Consider the following 14,570-nt stretch of genomic DNA (forward strand, 5'->3'; position numbering starts at 1 on the left):
GTCCAGGCATTTCTACTGTTTAATTCAGAATTACATGGATCTTCATTTTTGGTGCAGCAAGGTTTGATGACATGGAGAAATGCTGACTCATGAGCTGAATGGCAGAACATCACAGTGTGAATCTCTGTAGGCAGATAAAACTTGGCAGCCTTCATCACAAATTAAGGAAAATATTTATAGAAAAATAATATGGCAAAAGATTCAAGGTACAAAGTCTTGAAGATGTGTTAACTACAACAAATTCATATAAACCATGATGAGTGTTTTGAAATAGTTAAGAAGTAGAAGAAACTTTCAGCTCAATTTTAAGATACTATAGGCATTTGCATTAAGAGACTCCTGAGAAAGAGAGAAAGGCAACTGTTGGGAGTTTTGCAATTGAATCCTAGTGGCTGGATCACTGTACAGGAAATTTTCATTTCCAGGTTTTGTGTTTTGGCTCACCTAGAAAACTCAGCGTTTTCACCTTTTGACACATTTACTTCTGCTGGTTTGCTCTGCTTCAGTCTCTCTTGATCTGCTGAGCTTGTCTTTGAGAGGAACGTGAATATTTACTGCAGTAGGAGAGTGTACGGAAACGATCTGAATGTCCTAACATCACTCCTGCTCTTTGCAGAGGAATGAAGGGAGAAAAGGGAAGACTGGGGCAGGGTCAGGTGAAGTGGGGCCAGGGGTGCCCAGGTTCAGCTTCTAGGTTCGTACCATCTATTTATTCCTTTCAGTTGAGGGAAGAGAGGAGCAATTCAGCAATATGATCAAATAACTGAATAGGAATTTGGAATACCACTTCCTGGATAAAAGGTAGTAAGACCATTTAATCAGAAATGCCTCTTCCCAGAACAGGAAAATGCCTTAAAAGCTTCTCAGCCTAGACACATGCTGGAAGAGTGATTGCCTCACTTTGAGCAGACACTTCTTGAAAGATGTCTTTTGCTTTATGTATATATTACTCTATAATTCAAGTAAAACATAAATGGGATGAGGGATAACTTTACCTTGATTCAACAGCTACTGTCAGGCTTCTCAAAAATCACTGTGAAGAGGACAAGTAAAAGAAAATTCACAAATGCACAGAAGCTGTATTTACTAGTCAATATTTTCTTCCTATTTAGGGACATATACCTCTACAGAGCAAAAGTGATACAGATCATGGGAAAATCTGACCTTGACATTCAACCGATTCTGGAGGTACTTCATGAAAACGAGCTGCTGGTGTTAATTAAAGTAGCATGAAAGCACACAGCCTCCACACCCACCTTTTAAGGGAGCATTAGTTTTCAGTGGTCTTCAGTTTTTGGCACAGTCTGTGACAGAGTAACCTGGGCCTCAGAGATGTGCAGCACTCGCTAAAAGACCTGAGGCATGGACGTTCAGAGACTGACTCAGACTTAGCAAATGGTAACACTTTTCTACTCCTTTGGATCACATAGCACAGTATACTTGTGGATATCAGCTTTTCACCACTTGATAGGACTGATGTTCTCTTAGTAATGTTAGAGTGATTGAAAGCCACTTTCAACCTGCACATTGTGAGGAACATGGGAACTCAGAAGCAGTCTTAAAGTGTGACCACTTTGTACCAAGACATTATATTCTTGTCCACTGCATTTAATAATTTTGGGTACCGTTTTCAAAATACCTTGGCTCAACTCTTATTCAAAACAATATTTTGTTTTATTTTTCACCTTTTTACTTCCTAGGAAAATTTAGCTAAGGCCTCTGTCTTAAAGTGCACTATTTTTTCCCCATAGTGAGCTCCACAAGAAACCTGCATTTCTTTTCTTCTTTGGGTCAGGTATGCAGACATCACCGCTCAGGATATAAAACATCTTGTTTACTTCTAGCCACATCACTGGAGCTGTTGTCATGCTATTTCAGAAATGCGCTGCAGCTAGCTACAGGTACCAAATGGAATCATAGAAAGGTAGAGGTTCTTGATTGAATTTATTTGTGTTTGAATCTGTCAGGGATAAAAGAGCCAACAAATAATAAAATAGATGCAAGCCTCTGTAAGTCAGCAGCCACCTGCTACCTCTGGGCTATTAGAGGGGCCCTCAGCATGACAACACAAATCCATGCTGGCAGGCCAATCACAACTTAAAAAAAGCTCTATATCAGCTCAGCTCATCAACTCAGTCAGCAGAGTGACAGCAATGTTGAAATTTCATCTTTCCTGATATTAGTTGTGAATTGTTTTATCACATTATTTTTACTCTCACCTTCTCGTCATCTTTTAAATGCTGATAGTGTTGATGGCTCTAAAATGCAGTCTATCTAGTAGCTCTTTTGAGAAATAGAAGTTTGGTTCTACTCTTTTATTTCCCCAAATAGGCTGAAGCTCTTGTTTCATTTCTCTCCTTTCTATACATCTAAATCATGTAAATTACAGGGAACTGTAAAAGTCGAAGTACTCGTCACAGGCACCATAATTATTGATAATAATCTATTCTTCAAAGCTAGCACCATTTCACATGCTGTTCATTAATTTCACTCCCATTTATAGAATGAGTCAAATTCTGTACTGACTTGTATCACCTGCAACTGCATTTAAATTGACCCTAAGAGTTTACAATGGTACCTTGTTTAATAAGGTTATGCAAAGGGACAGAGCAGAATGTACTGTTAGTAAATGGAATGAATATTTAGGTCTGTGAAAAGAAATTAAATCAGTGTAGTAGTCTGAAGCAACCCCTGACATTTATTTAAACAACAAATAAAATCTTGGCCTCAGTATAGTCAGTAAAAGTTTTGCCAATAACTTCCACAGGGCTGGGATTTCACTCCCATGGACTGAATTTGAATAGAAGAGGAGGATTGTGCTTTTTTTTTTTTTTTTAAGTTGTTGGCTTTGAGAATGCAGTCTAAAGCATCCTGCCTGCACCAGAGGCTACAGAATGATATTTAGAGATGGTGGAGAAAGGAGAAAATAAAACAAAGTTGCAAGTTATTTCTTTTCCTTTTGTTGTTTGTAATCGCTGTACACCAGTGATTTAGAATGTCTCCATATCTTCAGCAGTGTATCACAGAGGCTTGATATGATCATGTACTTGTGCTCATTAAAAAGGATCTTAAAGCTTTCTGTGTGGTCTCATTTATTTTCTTGAAAGTCTGCATTACTAATCTGAACCAGTTATGGAAGAGGAGAGTTTGGTTTGAAACCAATGAAGGTAAATGGTGAGGTTCCTCTGGGACTACGTCAAAACTTGGATTTGGCCTTAGTACAAGGAGTAATCACAGACAGGCAAATTTCAGCATCTCTGAGCTGTCAGTGACCTGATTTTCTTCATCCCTCATTATCACATAGTGTACTTGGGAGAGGCTTGAAAATTATGCGGGAAAGCTGTCTCTTTTTGAGCCCCGGGGAGTTAGACACGAGTGGAGAAATGACTTATAGGTTCGGATGTGGGACCAAACATACAACATAAGCATATGGAGATATCCTAATTTGTCCCCTGCTCTTTTTTCTCTCTTAAAATTCTATCAGCACTGAGACAAGAGCATTTTCTTTTGCAACTCTTGCAACTTTTCAAGACAGAATTCCATTATTTTCCACTATTTCTATTTTTTTTGCCTAGTCTTTCTGCATTCCTTTTAGCAACCTCTTAGGATGTTTTGTAATTTTGATCCTGCAACTGTAATGTTTAACTATGAAACCTAGTACATAAATAAATAAATAAACATGAGATAGACTTTGCTTCTTAAAGTTGCATTATACAATAAAATTTTTCACTCCTAGTATACATTCACCTATGGCCTTGCTTACAGCACGTGAGCACAGTTCAAGTAATTTAGAAGTAAATAAACCTTTTTGTTTAAGTAACCAGTATTGTGCTCCTTCTGCATACAAGCTCCTACATATGTCATAAATATGACACAGTCCAGTAATAGCACAGTACAATAACTGCTGTACAAAAATGCATTCTCATAAGCAACAGCTGTTAGCTAAAATTCTTTGTAATTTTCTCTTGAAATAAATTTACCTTTTCTTTCTGCCTACATTATTCACAACTTGATATCACACAGAATCAGAACAAAATTCAATAACCTTTAAAAACACCTTTCCTACCTACATGGTATGGTGGGTATTTTTGTAGCCAGACTAATAATTCATACTAAGAAAACAATTATGTTTCCTGTGTGATTAACAAGACATTAGCAAACAGAGTACTGCTAGTAAGGGACATATTTTTCATGCAATCTCTGGAGTTTCTAGAAAGAAAAAATAAAACTAGAATCTAGAGATCTCTATTCCTTTTAAATCTGGGACTTCCCTTGTTATAATTCTGCCTTGAATGATATATTGAAATATGTACCTCGTGTCACACTGTTCATCAACATGTCACATTGTATCATGTCACTTTATGTAGCTCAATATGACAGATGAATCTCTAAAGCAATGCGTCATCATGTCCCTTGGCATGAGGAGATGTGAAAATAAATACATTCTTGTTTTGTTTACAGTAAACTACTTCCAGAAATAGAAAACAAAACAAAACAAAACAAAAAACAACCAAAAAAACAAATATCAAACAAACCACTTTTATTTAGTTTTAGAATATTTTAAGTAAATGAAGAGCAAAAGACCTCATTCATCTTTTTTAAAAAAAAGTATACAAATTAATACACACCCAGAATGCATAATTTCATTTTACTGTTCCTTTGATTTAAAGGGTAGAAAGAACATACCTATAAGCAAGCTGTAAGCAATTGTTGTATGTTCTATAGATAGCTAGGGAAATTACAGACTTGGAAAAAATGACTAACAGACTGAACAGGCAGTAAATTCTTGTTTTGTTGATAACAAATAATTGTATTTAAATATTTAAAACACACAATTAGCATTACGGGTTACTTTGTTTTCTCTTCTAGTTTCCTTGAAACAAGTTTTATAAATTATTTCCACATTATATTGAATTGGCTCAGTGTGTAATACACTGGATTCACTGATATGTTCTGTTCGTTGCGAACTATTCCTGTGTTGAAATATGCTGTAAAACTACATTAGTTGGCTGGGGAGGCCAGACACTGGCCTGTTTTGCATTACTGATGTTTTGCAAACCAGGTGGACTACAGTGATGAATTTGGCTCAGTGTTCATATAACTGTGTATAGGTTGCCCAATTTAACACTGAGTTACTTTAGTCCATTAAGGATGTAATCCAATGAGTCAAATTCACTCTTTCATAAAACAGAAATGTGAAGAAAAAGACAACCTGTCACATGTCATTATGGTTCCCTAATTGTCTGTTCAGTCCCCTCAATGGCTGCATCTAATGTCCTAGGTTAAAGTAGATGGCGATGATGCATCATTCACTGGTCACTGCTCTCTCCCCTGGCACCAAGCTCCTTTTCTGTTTCTCCATAATACACCGTCATTTGCTAGAGGCCATAGTTCTAAACCCCTCTTGTGTTTTAAAATAGAAAAGGCATTACTCATCTCTCAGCCTTGAGACTTATTCTAAGTCAAGGTTTCAAATACATGAGAATCAAGGACTGACAGTGCTGGAAACTGAAGTCTTAAATCCAAACACGCAGAAGACAATTTGTTGTCCCTAATCCAGCCCTGTCAATTTGCTTTAACCTTTATCCGGAGTTTATATCAGGGCTTGGAGGGCTTAGAGAGCATGCTTTACCATGTACCATGTCTTAATGTCTGCCCTAAGATTTTGGGTAGTAGTATGTACTCATGTTAAGTGAGAGAAAGAAAATATTGTTAAATGGTGGCATTATCTGCACAGAGTGGGTCAGGAAAAAAACTGATCTGAACTCAGTCTCAAAACACAGAGATAAAAGTCCCCATAATCCAGCTTCCAAACTGAAAGTAGATCAAGTTACCAAAAAACAAACACTGATGGCTATACTGCATCCCCAGTATATGATTTTATATACATCTGAGTAAACTCATGAAATATATTGCAACAACATATAGTTCTGACTTGGGGTGCTTTTGAAGCTAACATTCACCCTGAAAGATTTCACATCTAGCCCTATCTCTGTATTTGCAAGTTGCATGTTGTTACCTGTCTCTGATCTAGCTATTGTAAGCAGGTTTGGGCATGTAAACATGAATTCAAATGACTTTGGGATTATAGTGTGGTATGTAGCGTTCCTTCGTACCTTAAAGAAGGTTAAAAAAAAAATATTCAATAATCAAATAAAAAGTATCAGTGAGAAAATCTCAATTTTTCCAGTAATCTTGGGGGAAAGTATCAATCATTCTTTAACAAGACAGGGACACTTTTTGTTTCTTTTTATTATTACATCCATCAAGAATATTCCAGATCAGTCCACTGTTTGCAAATGCTCATGTTGCCACTCTCAAATTCACATCTTTCAGTTCAATTAAAAACAAGGATTGATTTACTTCTGGTGCAGAAAAAATGGACAATTCTTTTTAAGAACAAAAGATTGCATTATTTTGCTTGATACTTCTCATGCTATTCAGATGATTTTTTTAACTAGGAGCTGATGTGTTGTTCCTTCCTAAGTGTCACATTGTTCTTATGGAGAACAGAGAGAAGACAAACGTTTTGCATATGATGTTGTCAGATAGTTTTAATGACCATACTTGAGAAATGAGAGAGGAAGAAGAGATTGTGAGGTTTAGTTGTTTGGATGAGGACTTAATTAGGAACTCAGTTCTATAAGGCTAATATTGCTTTCTGTTCTCATTTGTTCTTTGTGTAATATGAATAATGACATGCCAATTCTGTATGATTATAGATAGTTATTTATGGAACTAGATTTTGCCTCTACACTTAATTATGCTTTTGCATGTGAGGTAAGCATCCTATTGCCACTGTGGTGTTTAACGGAACCTATTTTTGTTTTCTTTTTTCTGTTAATCCATAGATTGATAGCTGTTTTTCTCACCCTTCTGTGCTATTCTCTCTACTTGCTTATATGACAAATTTTCTGGTACCAAGTATAACTCATATAAAAGTCTTATAAAATATGATATATTTATATGTCTGTTTTAATATGATATAAATATATATCCTTTATTTATATGATCTATATTTATATCATGCATTTGTATATTTATATCATATATTTATAAGTTATAAAATATACTATTTATATTATAAAATATAACAATTAATTAGTAATAATTATTACTATTAATTATTAATTTATATTTATTAAACTATTTTTGTCTGTTTTCCTAAGTAGATCTACCTCCTGTAACCAAATATTGAGTCTGTATTCATGTGCATGTTCTTGCGCAAGTATACATAGGAGTATTTTGCAAGAGCAACTTTTGAAATTATTGGACAGTGTCAACTGATTCTGAGCGGTAGATATCTCAAAGACAGCAAGATTCCACAATCTTTGTGAAAACAGGTGACTGATTAGAAGAAAAAAGTTTTTTCTACAGAAAAATTGTTAGTTACTCTTTGTTTGACTTAGGACAACCTAAATGGGAAAGGAAGACACTGGAATTCATGGAAATAGTCATGGAACAAGTTTTTTTTCTTTTTGTGTGTTGTTTTTTTTTTTTTCTCTTGTATGTAGGAAGGAAGAAGGGGGTGCAGGGGAGAACACAGAACACGTTCATTCCCAAGGTCATAAATGTGCACTAACAATATCAATGAAACATAGAAGGGTATTAATACATTAGGGAGAAGGGATTTCTATACTGTTGTTTATCTGTAAGAATTCGAATATGTACCTTTAAGCATTAGTTATCTGCTTTGGTTTGTACAGTCTAGATAAAAGCCATTTGTTCAATACCTTGGATGTGTACTAGTCTCTTCAAAAAACTTCCATTCCTTTTCTCTAAAGCATTAACAAACTTAGAAAAAAATTATTAATGCCTACATAACAACATTACATGGAATCAGCCCTATAAAATTCCAAGGTCTGGAAATATATTTTCTTGTCTTTAGAAGTTTCCCATAAAAGAATTACTGTTATGTTTGTAAAGTTCTTCTCTGACAGCCTGGATATCTTAGTTGTGTGTACAGGGTAAGGTATGTACAATCTAAACTTAGGCAAGTGGAAGAGATGTATCTATCTCAGAAAGTTGTTGATAGATTGCAACCAGCGTGGCTCTGTGAAAAAAAAATCAAACAAAAAACTTACCAAAGCAAAAGAGGTGACAGAAGAGATTTTTTCTAGTGCACTAGAGATTTTCACATAAAGAAAAGAGAATTTCTCAGATTTTATGCTTTGGAAAAGCTCGTGAAGTTCTGAAGGAGGATCCTACAGGATTCTGTGTGAGAGCTGATGTGATCAGAACCAATTCACTAGACCTGCATTTTTAAATTCCACCTATAATTAACTACTTTCAATTCAAAATACTAGAAACTAAATAGATAAAAAAAAAATAACAGACTCATTCTAGAGGGGATTCACATAAACTGGTTTATATTTGAAGGAATGTATTTTAATTAAGATGTTGATTTAATTAACAGAACAGCACATTCCACTTCATCAAGACGTTTTCTGGTGGCATGAGATCTTGCATATGCCCATAAGGCTGGTTGAGTATGTGGTCCTCTCCTGCTAGGAACCTTATCTGCTTTTCAGAAAGATAAAGTGGTTCTTTGCACATAACTGAATTACCTTCCTAGGGTGCTCCTTTTTACCTTCTGTCACAGCCTCTTTGCCTGGAAAAAGAACCTGAAATATTTTTAACATTCAGAGGATTTTGAAAATTGATCTCAGTGGATCATATGCAAAAGGAGAGATAGATGCCCTCTTTGAAGGTCACAGAAAGGATAACTGAATCTTTAGCTTTGTCATAATCAAATGGATTTGCTAAAAAGTCCCATGGAGGAGTGAAAAAGCCAATCACTCTTCTCTTAAGATGACAGTCCATATTATCAGAGCTTTATATGCTTTGCCAAAGAAAAATCCTTCTGTTGATGTACTGTGCATGTTAGCTCTCTGGTGAGCTTCCCCTAGCTTCATAGTGTACTACTGTCTGATTTCAGTGATGCAAAATATGGAGTGTTTAGGTCACTAATCCTTCAGTAGTTTCCTGATGGCAAGTGCAAGTGATACAGTTCCACCAGCCAGTCATCATCTTGTTAGTTTTGCTCATTATCCAGCAGAGTTTCAAGCCTAATCTAAGGACTAGGACCCTATTGTATTAGGCATTGTGAGAACATATTAAGAGAACAAAAAGGAGTTTCTTATTTCGCATAGCTGCAACCAGAGTGTAGAGAACAAGAGGAAGTAGATGCATTCAATAAATGAGGGAGTTACAAGGAAACAGAAAACATGACAGAAGCAATCAAGCTATTGTGAAATCATTCAGGCAGCAGAAGGAATACAATGCTGTCGTTTGGCAGCTATACATGGAAAGATTCTCTAAAACATGGAGGATATGGCAGAAGAAATTGCGGTTCAAACTGTTTAAAAATGAACCAAAGATTTAAAATTCAGGGATAAAAATTTGAATCAAACTTGAATCTAGAACTGACATTTCAGTAGGCTAGGAAGAGATCAAGAATGTCCTGAAAAGTAGCGAGAGGCATCATGCTTGACCAAAGTTAATAGATGGATCCATTAAGTGGATGCAAAGAAATACATAACAAAGCGATGGCGTCCTTTTAGCAGCATTCTGAAGTAGCAGGTGTTGGATAATGTTGCTTTTAATATAGCAGATGTTGAAGTAACTGAGATGTGAGGAGAAGAAACCTGGACAAGAGATTTAACTTCATAGACCAAGAGAAATTACTTTATTTTACAGATGGATAAAGCATCGTAATTCTTATAACAGTTAAACAGAACCTGAATAGGAAGACCTGTAGTGGCACTTGAGTTAAATTTAAACTGAGGTTGCAGCAGAAAGATGCCTTTGTCCATCATTATCAAGAAATAGTGCAATGAAGAACACTTGGAGGAAGAAAAGGAAGGACATTTATAGTTTAACCAAGTTGAATTTAAGCTGCTGACTAAATATAGACATGGAAGTGTCAGACAAGCTAAAAATCTGCACAACCAACTGATTCTGCCATTGTTATTTCTCTCTGGAAATGCTGTATATTATCATAGAATCATAGAATCAGTTAGGTTGGAAAAGACCCTAAAGATCATCAAGTTCAACCATAAACCTAACACTGCCAAGTCCACCACTAAACCGTGTCCCTAAGCACCACATAAATGGTGCTTTAAAAGCACCAGGTAAAAAAGGTAAAAGGCTTTAAATACCTCCAGGGATGCGGACTCAAGAACTTCCCTGAGCAGCCTGTTTCAATGCTTGATAACTCTTTCCGTGAAGAAATTTTTCTTAAAATCCAATCTCAACCTCCCCTGGTGCAAGTTCAGGCCATTTCCTCTTGTCCTATCACTTGTTACTTGGGAGAAGTGACTGCCCCCCACCTTGCTACAACCTCCTTTCAGGTAGTTGTAGAGAGCAATAAGGTCTCTCCTGAGTCTCCTTTTCTCAAGACTAAACATCCCCAGTTCCCTCAGACGCTCCTCGTAAGACTTGTGCTCTAGGCCCTTCACCAGCTTCATTGCCCTTCTTTGGTTGCACTCCAGCACCTCAGTGTCTTTCTTGTAGTGAGGGGCCCAAAACATCCATTAGTCTGTGTTGATAGTGAGATATTTTGTTACACAGACATGCATTTTCCTTACCTTTTTATACATTTTCTGTAGTTTGGTCAAATCATATAAAATATCTTCCACAGAGATGTTTTCTTTCATGAGAAAAAAAAAAAAGCACCCAGTGATACTGTGGTAATGTAGAGAAAATAGATGGAGCTGGCTTAGCCAGCTCTTTAATCTTTGGAAAGACTGCACATGAGAGAAGATGCAGGAAATATATAAAGAATGGTGGAAGACAAATAAATCCTCTGATGTGACTAGCTTTGTCCTTATAACTACATTATAGATGAGAAAAACAGTGCAGTCTACACATTTTAGACCAAATCACCAACAGCACATCAACAGATAAAAAGAAAAAAAAAACCCACCTTCTGTTGTACTGTGTATCCTTCCAGTCAGAACAAAATTCTCTAGAACTGTATAACATACCTTAATACAGGTCCCCATTATAACTAATAAGACATGTCAGCTAATGGTGGTCATGATCAAATACAGTTTCTGTTTAACAAGCAGTACAAAATAATATGGCTTACGATGAGGCAACACTTGCTCATTATCTCATAATCATCAGGAAATAAGTCAATAAACTATTTCATGGACCAAAACCATACTCTTTTGAAAAGTATTGTGATGTGCCTACCAACAAATAGATTCTGATTTTTATTCATAGGATTCTTTCACCAATAAGTAGTTGGTAACAGATGTGTCGGAATCAATCGTGTTTTAGATGTGCATGCAGTGAAGTGATAGGACGAGTCACTGCGTATCCCTGTAAAATTGCACTTTCCATCAAACAATAGAAACTGTTTTCTCTTTAGTGTTCAACATATCCCACTATTTGGTTCAAATCTCTTTGTGATACATACAGATAAAGAAAAACATTTCTAGGGATTGCAAAACAGTAGGGTTCTGTCAATCTTTTTTTTTTTTTTTTTGATGCTGAATAGTGTCAAAGCTTTGGCTGGAATAGCTTTTCATACTGAGAATTCTATGAATTCTATTTCTTTGTTTTTGTGAAATGGGACATCTTATGACCTATTAACAAAAGCTCAGCTATTTGCTATACTTAATGCTCTTTTTCTGATTACTTATGTGACACAAAATTTTTCCTGGTCCATGTCTGAATGATTCCAAAACTTCCCAAGAACTTTCAAGATAGCTGCATGAACAGTCCTGATGTGAGTTCTTGCACACACACAGATTTATGGGAAACTTTTGCAAGGAAATCTTGCAAAGTTTCAAATATGACCTTCTAATCTAGGACATAATTTAGAAAATGATTGTTTTATCTTTCGTTAAAATTCAGAACAATGTTCATGTGGTATATGTTTGTCCTCCTCAGTTAGTTCTAACATCCACATTTGTTCTTATATTTCTTAAGAATATTTGTTGTGGCCAATTATTTGAAAAAAATTCAGAGTTAAATGAAATCTCCAATCTAGGGTTTCACTTTTAATGTACTTGATTGGAACCAATTCAAAATTTAAAAGGAAATTCAAGGGTTCAGCTGAACTAAAATTAAAAAAAGAGCTGCTGAATAAAGAATTCTGCAAGGTTATAAAGTAATTGCTGATCTCAGGAACACCTTTCCTATATTTTGTTTGTTCTTTTGGCTCCATCTGGTATCTTTATAAACTAAGCCACTGAGTATGACACAGCTTTAATGCACTTAAATTTATATTGCCATGGAAATTCTATCAATATGGACATATAGGCTCCTTCCTTCAAATTATAATATAGGAGTTTTACAATAGATATTTCTCATTTTCATTTCTCTTGGAGAAAAAAGTTGACTTTCCATTAACTAGCTTACTAGCTTAGGTGACATGAGTCAGGCAGTTATCTTCCTTTATTTTCTGAATGTTAGATTTAACACATTGAGTAGATCTTTTTATATTTTAAACATCTTTCTATACCCTACATTTTAGCAAAATAAGAAGAAACAGTACTATAGATTCCATGAAGAAAACTACTTATAAAATATCTCCAACATGAAATCTAAACTGCAATCAGATATATGCTGGATAATCATCCAAAAGTTCTGATGCTTATTTTCTCTTAGCCTTTGAAACTTGGAAGTTCATTCACCTCTGTATTAGACACCTAAGGTAACCCAAGAAAAGCTAATCTCCACTTTCTTTTTCTTTTTTTTTTTTTCCTGTAAAAGAATAGATCTCAGTATTGTAGTATCTCATAATTAAGAAGGCAATGCTGTGCAGTTTCTGAGGAAGTCATTGCACAATTTAGGGAGTTAAGCATAATATTTCAGCTTGCACTTTTTTGATTCTTCATGAAAGGTTATTTCAAGCTTTTTCCTCATTTCTCTGTTATAGATACATAGCTGCCACTAAGCACTAGGTTTGCTACAACAAAGGTAAGTGACCTGTAAGGTTTTATCAGGCCTTTCAGCATACTCTGAGAGCCAAGGAAATACACTAGGTAAGATCACTAAATGTATGAGGTGAATGGTGGTCCCGATGAGAAGCCTAAGAACTATTTTTGTGGTCATGCAACAGCGTCAAAGCAGATATAGATAGCATCACTCAGGAAAAAAATCATATATTGGCACTGAACACCTAATTCCGAACATATATCTAGACCTTTAATGGTTAAATTTAGTATGGTCAAGCTCTGAAAACAGATTGCTTACCTGTTAGACTAATATCAGTCAGACAAGCAATCTGTTCTGGCAGGCTAAGAAGAGCCAAGATAATTATTTTTGAGAATTGAAAACATCCCTTTTTTGTTATCATACAAATATAATAAGAGAAAAATGCACCTACAGGGAATATCTGTGTTGTTTTTCAATTAGCTCAATCAATCAGAATAAACATGATTAGTCAGAATAGGTTTACAGCCCTGATCACTGTATATCAAATTCCACAGGGGAATATTTCTGCTTTTATGGCGTGGGTAAGTAAACTATGCATGAAATAATGGATTTCTTCCTGTATCTCTATGCTAGTTAAAAATGAAAAGCATTCTATAGGGTCATCTAAAGCTGAAATTCTGTCTTCTTAAAGTGTAGATCATATACTCAGATTGTAGAAAAGTTGTGGATCTTTCATGGTTTTTGGTGGGGTTTTTTTGTTTGGGTTTTTTTGTTGTTTTGTTTCTGTTTTGTTTTTTAATATGACAATAAACAACAAAGAAGAAGAGCAGAAGACTTAACAACATAGTCTCAAAATTTATAATTTCCTCAGATTCCTAGTCAGATACACCTTATTTGACTGTCCTTGCATGCTGAAGAATAGCAAAACAGAAAATGCACCCTGGTTGTTTGCGGATCCTCAAGGAGTATGACATCAGACAAAGGAATGTGGATATAGAACATCTATGGACAATTTTATCAACCTTGGTTTCATTAAGGAACTTTTTGGTTTTACCCTTCAGAAAGTTAAATATTAATAGGCTTCTATTTCACAAGGATTAAAACAAAATTATTTGTGAGCTGGTCCCCATGACAGTTTCCTTTCTGTGTTAATCCTTACATTTAACAATACATCGCTTAAGACAAAGGAAAAATATCCCTGCAGGTCCATTTCTGCTCTCCTTTACACAGACAAAACTCCTATTGACTTCAGTGGGAATTAAAGAGGGTGAAACTCAAAGGGAAATTTGATGATGTATGTGTATGTCCAAGCAAGAACAACCATCTGTTATAAACTGTAGTATTAATGGCCTTACCAGCTCATGTCTGGAAACTGAAAGGATGATATAAATGTTGCTACTTTTAACTGTGTCCCTGTTGTTGTGCTGGGGCTTTTTTGTGTTTGTTTGTTGTTTTTTTTTCTCCTAGTAGGCTCAGCTAAGTCATGCAGTCTTTTCCCATTTCTCCTCTTGAAGAATGGAGTAACACTGTTATTTAAGAGTTCAAACAATTTTCTTTTGGAACTCAGATGGGACACTTAAAAATAGCTAAAAGTGTTTCTCCTTGAACAGGAGAAATAAAGTTATTTCTTTTGTAATAGGAAACCAGTTGTTTAAGTCTGAGCAAAGATAGATTACTCA

Source organism: Nipponia nippon, unplaced genomic scaffold (assembly GCF_047370975.1).
Source record: "Nipponia nippon isolate SJK-2023a ecotype South Korea unplaced genomic scaffold, ASM4737097v1 scaffold_4, whole genome shotgun sequence".
Lineage (NCBI taxonomy): Eukaryota > Metazoa > Chordata > Aves > Pelecaniformes > Threskiornithidae > Nipponia > Nipponia nippon.